Genomic DNA, 6000 nt, shown 5'->3' with positions numbered 1-6000 from the left:
GATGGATGGATGGATGGATGGATGGATGGATGGATGGATGGATGGATGGATGGATGGATGGATGGATGGATGGATGGATGGATGGATGGATGGATGGATGGATGGAAAGATGAACCTATAGAAGAATCAAACAGATAAACACAACAGACAGAACCACAAGATGAAGTGAACAGGCAGGTGGATGGGCAGATGTTTATTGAGTAAGCAGGTGAACAGAAGAATTAGGCAATGATGTTTGAGGGCAGGCTATGCTATGTGGCAACAGCCCACAGTCCTGGGGTGAGGGCCTAAGCGAGGTTAGGGCATTATTGACAGGCAGCATGCCATCATCATATGTTGCAGCCCACCCCAAGACCATTATGAGCAATAGCAGCATTCGCTGATGGTGGTAAAACCAGAAAGTGGGTGTACCTGTAAGGGGAACTGGTGCGTGTGGGAAGGAGTCTTGGGAGAGTGAATGAAGAGGCAGCGTAGACCAAGAGCAGTGGAAGCCCGCCCAACGGTTGCCCAATGGTGATAGACAGGGAATAAGAAAAGCCAGGCTGAATGAACTAAAAGGCAAGCATTGGCAAGGCCAACAGTGTGGGCTTTTGTTTAGGCATGGGAAAGGCACTTGCCAATCACTGCCTTAGTGGTATTAACCAGCCATTGATGGTAGCAGCTGCAAAATGCTGTGAATACCTGGGCATCTAATAGCAATGCCTGGCAAATGCCTAATACTTGTACACAAGCCAAGCTTTCCCAATGCTTTTTTCTAACAGGACTTCAGTTAAGGACACACATAGGGCTTATAAATCAAGTGGTTGAATGCAGACCTGGTTAGGTTTTTTTTTTTTTAAACCAGTAGCATGTTTGCAGCTCCACATAAGTCATTAAATCCTATTTTTGCTTGACATGAATATAATGTCAGGTTAGTGCCTTATGTAAAGTATATGCTTTTAAATGCACTGCCATAAAGCCCAAAGCTTAAGAAGTACTTATATGAACTATAGATGGGAAGACGTGGCCAAGTGGTTAAATCGCTAACTGGGCCCCAATCCTGGTTTCATGACGTAAGCAAAGTTTGTGATTCTGAGCAAATCATTTAATCTCACTGTGCATTATCGGCAAAAATTGGGAGTCATCAGAAAAAAATACTCCCTACCAATGGGCCAGGTTTAGGGGGGCATTTTCCAGTCCCCCAGAGCAGTAAATTAAGAATATAAATCATGTGTCAAATATGTACATGTGGTTTTGGACAGTATTTGCCACTCTTGAGGATTTTCAAGGTTTTGTCTGGCTCTGATGGAGTCCTAGGACGAAACCTACATGCCCACCACCCCATCCGCTCCGCCTTTCAAAAATGAACACATATCTGCCAGCATCTGATTCTGACGATGGCAGATATGCATTCGATTGCTATGGAATCCTCAAGCATTTAGCAACTGGTAAAAGCTGGTCGATTCCCTTGGTCAATTCCACAGGAGCATTTACAAATGCACTAAGAAGTTCAAAGAATGCACTGAAACTCGGGTTCCCCTGAATTTCAATGCCTTTGCCCTTTGTGGTGCAAGCAATCACAATTGCATGGAGGACTGCTAACACGCTAGCAATTAGCAGAGGGAAGAAAAAGGCCCCTTTCCAACAAAAGAGTAGGCGTGGTGTGCTGCCCTTGGTCACATCTGCAGAGCAACTCATTAGGATAATCAGGTTTGAAGCCAAGTTGTACACCCATCTGCTCATTGCTTAATGTATGCAGCCACCCTCTGGCCCTCAGCAGGTTTCAATGGGGATTGTGAGAACTTTTCATCCTAGTTTATCCACTGATCATAGTTATTTGTATAGTATTATTTGTCTTTCTGACCCTCCTTTCCTTCAAAGCCTGCCAACTTTTATACATCTCAATATTGGTGCCGAAACAGAGCAAAATTAGTGTGGGGTTGATGGATGTATTTGAGAGATGGCTGCATAAGGCTGACAGAATCCATTTTCAAGTGAATGGCTTAAAAGTGCACCCCTTTTGCTGGGCTTTTGGTTAGAATCACTGATTGTAAAGTTTCAGTGTGCCAAAGTGTCAAATCCCAAGCTCAGAAAAAAAGGGACTTACACAGAGTGAAAGAGGGTGAAAATGTGATTGGAGCAGGAGGTGAGTGGGAGAGGGACAACAAGAGAGTGATACAAATAGACAGTGGGTAAACAGTGCACCTCCTGTGTGTTTGGGTCCCCGTTCAGGGTCCACAAACTGTTTGTGTTTTCTCAGAGCATGCTGCTCTGTATTTATAAGACCCAGGGAAGCCCTGGGTCTTTGATATGTATAGTAGTGGGGGCTGTTATATTCCAGCCCCCGGCCGGATAGCCAACTGTCTGGCCCCCTGGGGGGCAGGTCTTTGAAGCTGGTCCCTGCCTGCCTGTTGGTTTCCTTTGGTGCTTAGCACTTAGTTGCCTAGGAAGGGTGAGGTTCCCTTCCTCAGCATTGTGCTGAAACAGACTGCTTGTCTCTTTGACTGGGGAGGGGGGGGGAAGAGGAGCAGTGAGGGGGAGAGGTTGGGCTGCCCCTCTCCGGGCCTGCTAATGGTAACAGCAGTTACCCTGCCTCGCTTTGTGAGGCACTGAAGCATTGCCCAGAAAGTGTGCCAACTAGGGAACTACGTGACTAGACGGTGAGACAGGGTGAACTGGGCCTGGGAAACCTGGCAAGGCCCTGGGATGAGAGCAATGTTTCGACCATACTAGCTCTGGGCCCCGGCCCAGTTAAAACTTAGATTGGTGAGTACCTGCATTTCTTTGTTTTCCATTAAAGCGCTGTGAGTTCTGTAAAGCTAGAAGGAGACGGGCGGGGAGGGGTCAGGGGGGCAGACCACCACACAAGAGGCACTTACTGGGCAGTTGACGGGAAATCAGCGCAGAATAAGTGAGAATGAAACGCTGGTGGAGACTACATCAGATGCTCAACCCCCTGAGCAACCTTCCCAGATGCGTGCGTTTCCTGCGGTTTCTTGCTGCCTTCTTACAGCATGAGCGGAGAAACAGACGCACCGCCCCCTTGAGGAAAGGCACTTAGTGGCTATTCACCGGGGAAGGAGGGGCGGGGAACAGCTGTCCTCCCGGCATCTCACGGGTTAAGAGCTCGCCTCTGACATGGAGAGTGCTTGCACTTAGCAAGTTCGAATCCAGGCTGGGTTGATCAAGTGAGTCCCCTTACATTAGGTATCAATGGCAGCTAATATGCCCGCCCTTTTTATCACCAGTGCCGACTGAGAGGACAGAGGAAGGGGCCACGCTGGGCTCTGCCAGCTGCCCTCGGGTGCCTCTTACTCGCCTCCTTCTCTGCTCGGTGACCCATGAACAGATAGTAGAGAGGCTACTGATCTATGCCACTAGACTACCCGGAAGTGCGCGGAGGCCGGGAGGATAGCTCCGGTGCAATGCGCTTGCCTTGGAAAAAAAGACGAAATGGAACAACACAGGTTCGATCCCCAGCTCTGCACTTAGACATCTCTGGGTATTAAGCGCGTTATAAATAACCAATAACAAAAAGTGTCATCTAAATGCTGGTGTAATCTCCACTGATAATGGGTTGCATTGCTGCTTGCGGTAATTCCAACTGTTGCCAATGGGACTCTGAAATGGGCAACCTCTACAACCCTAGATAGTACAGTGAATTAATGCCACACTGTGTGGTAACTGCAATTCAGTCTGGCGGAACTCGTAATGACGTTTGACGCCTGGCACCACAACTTGTCATTCTGCATAACCCCGACTGCGGCAAAAGTGTAAGTTCTAGAAGTTAGAGAGTACGTCAGTGCAGCAGAGAAACAGAATACAAACCAAATCTCGCTGGGCACACGTGGCTATTAAGTGGCCTTGCACCACCTGTGACAGTTATGTGTTTTTAGACAACGGCGCTTTGCATTCTGGGGCCTTCAGGTCCATGCTTATAATGGGGAACACATGGCACCCCTCAACCCTCTCAAGTGGATACAGGATGGCAGTAATGGCTGTTTGTATCGCTGACCCAATGGTACGCGTGTTATCCATCTCTGATGCATGAAAGGCGGAGTTACCCCAGGTGGGATTCGGGCCTATGGACCTAGCACTGCAAGTTGCATTCAAATCTTTGATGTGTTTGCCTCTCTTGTCACACACTCTGCAGCAGGCGCGTCAGCCCACCGGGCTATCTTCTCCAGCTGGGGGAATTCATGGACACGTTCCTGATCCATGCAAGCTGCAGACTGGGTCCAGAATTAAGTATTTTAGCGCGTGCTGGGCTCCGTGTGTGTTTATACGGATGAGGGGGGGGGGGGCGGAGGGAGGAGCTGTTAGACTTCACACCTCGTTATTATTAGGGGGCTGGGGAGTTCATTCACCAGTATATGTTAAGGAAAAAGTGCAGCACGGCCTCCCACCGTCTTTACCCATAATTCCCCATGAAAGAGTTGGACAGTGGCAGGCACCCTGTGACGTTGCGCTCTCTCTATACCGCCCTATCCCGCCCAGCCCACCACCACCCCCGCTGGCTCCCTGCTGATCTCCCCCTTAATGAAATCATCTCCAACTGAGGACCGTACGTCTGGAGTTACGACTCCGCCTCGTGATCCGTCACTTTTATATATACACGAGGGAGGGACGCGTTTCCATAGAGAAACTTTCCGAAGCCGCCTCTTAACAATAAGGCGCGGGGAGAGAAGGCATAACTAGCGCCCAGAGCCAATGGTCCGGATGCCCGGCTTCTCCTGAGCGCTGCAAGACGCAGAGAGGCGCGGCTCCGCGGCACACACTGCTCCAGGTGAGTGATCCGCGGGTGCGCAGGGAGTGCTGGCCGCAGCAGGCGGGATGGCTCAATGGATGGATGAATGGGTACACTGATGGATGAATGAGCATGCGGGTGGATAGATGGATTGAGGAGTGGAAGGATGAATGAATGAATTAATTAATGAATTAATGCATGAATAGATGGATAGTTCGCTCCTGCCAGGATAACTGGAAACGATACCATGTACCATGGAGTATAGTTCGGGGACAATATGGTCACCTTGGGAACAGGACGAAGCTATGAAACATGGGTTGCCTGGTCGAGCGCTTAGAATCTACGGGAGTCTATTTGGAGCGCTATATAAACCAGCAGTCGCAATAATGGATAGGAGGACATATTGGTGATTAATGAGCATGCGGGTGGATGTTCGGACGGATAGACAAGGGTATAGATAGATCGGGGGCTGATTGGATGATGGGTGAACAGCTGGATGGAGTTGTTAATGTATTAATTACATAGGGGAGGGGCAGAGCGCGGCGCCGTTATTGAAGGGAACGATGTGTGGTGGGGGAATGAGGATCTATCGTGCCACCGTTTCTGGCTGTAGCCTGTAGAGCCAGGCAATATCAGCTTTAATCTCGGCATCTGCCAGCGACAGAGCCGTGTTCTCCTCTGCAAATCATTTACTGTGCATGCGACTCAGTTACCATTTCTGAGAAGATTGGGAGAGCTCAGAAACGGGCAAACGTTCGACATTAAAAGCTGCCCCAATGACTGCGGGTTTATGAGTCAGAGAGATCCGATGTTTTAAGTATTCCTAACTGGGGGCAGTGCCCTACCCCGCACCCAGTTTCCCCGCGGTAACAAGGAAACAAGGTTTGGGGAAAAGATGCCTTTGTATGCGTTTGGGGACCTGGTCTGGGGCTTACCTGTTGTCTTGGATGTAATGGGAACCCGCGCGCCCCAGTATTCACGCTCTCTGCATGTTACCCACAGCACTGCCCCACTGTGTACTTGATAACACGCGTACAATATGTAAATGAAAGTCGCAACTTGCATAGTGCCAACTGAATTACCTCTAGCCGCTTCTTTGGTGAAGGAGAGAGTACAGGGCGGTTAAAAGAGCCGCGCAACAAACTGGATGATTGATGAGGGTAGAAAGACACAGGTGCTCTCATGAAATAACCATAACATAGCAGGTGTTTCTGTAGAGCGCGCGTTCGCCCACACCGAGCCTCTTGGCACTATGGACATGGAACATACGTCCA

The 6000-nt window shown here is 49.4% G+C and overlaps 1 protein-coding gene across 1 annotated transcript in view; it reads left to right on the top strand.

Annotated features, from left to right (window-relative positions):
- Nucleotides 1-4662: 4662 nt before the first annotated feature.
- UCN3 (urocortin 3) overlaps nt 4663-6000 on the top strand; it is an 85799-nt gene continuing 84461 nt past the window's right edge. The window contains exon 1 of the mRNA XM_069627766.1: nt 4663-4765. The gene's annotated coding sequence lies outside the window, so the exon portion shown is untranslated. The remainder of the gene's footprint in view (nt 4766-6000) is intronic.

This window comes from Ambystoma mexicanum, chromosome 12 (assembly GCF_040938575.1).
Source record: "Ambystoma mexicanum isolate Mex_15411 chromosome 12, UKY_AmexF1_1, whole genome shotgun sequence".
NCBI lineage: Eukaryota > Metazoa > Chordata > Amphibia > Caudata > Ambystomatidae > Ambystoma > Ambystoma mexicanum.
This window is presented reverse-complemented; position numbering and strand designations above follow the sequence as displayed.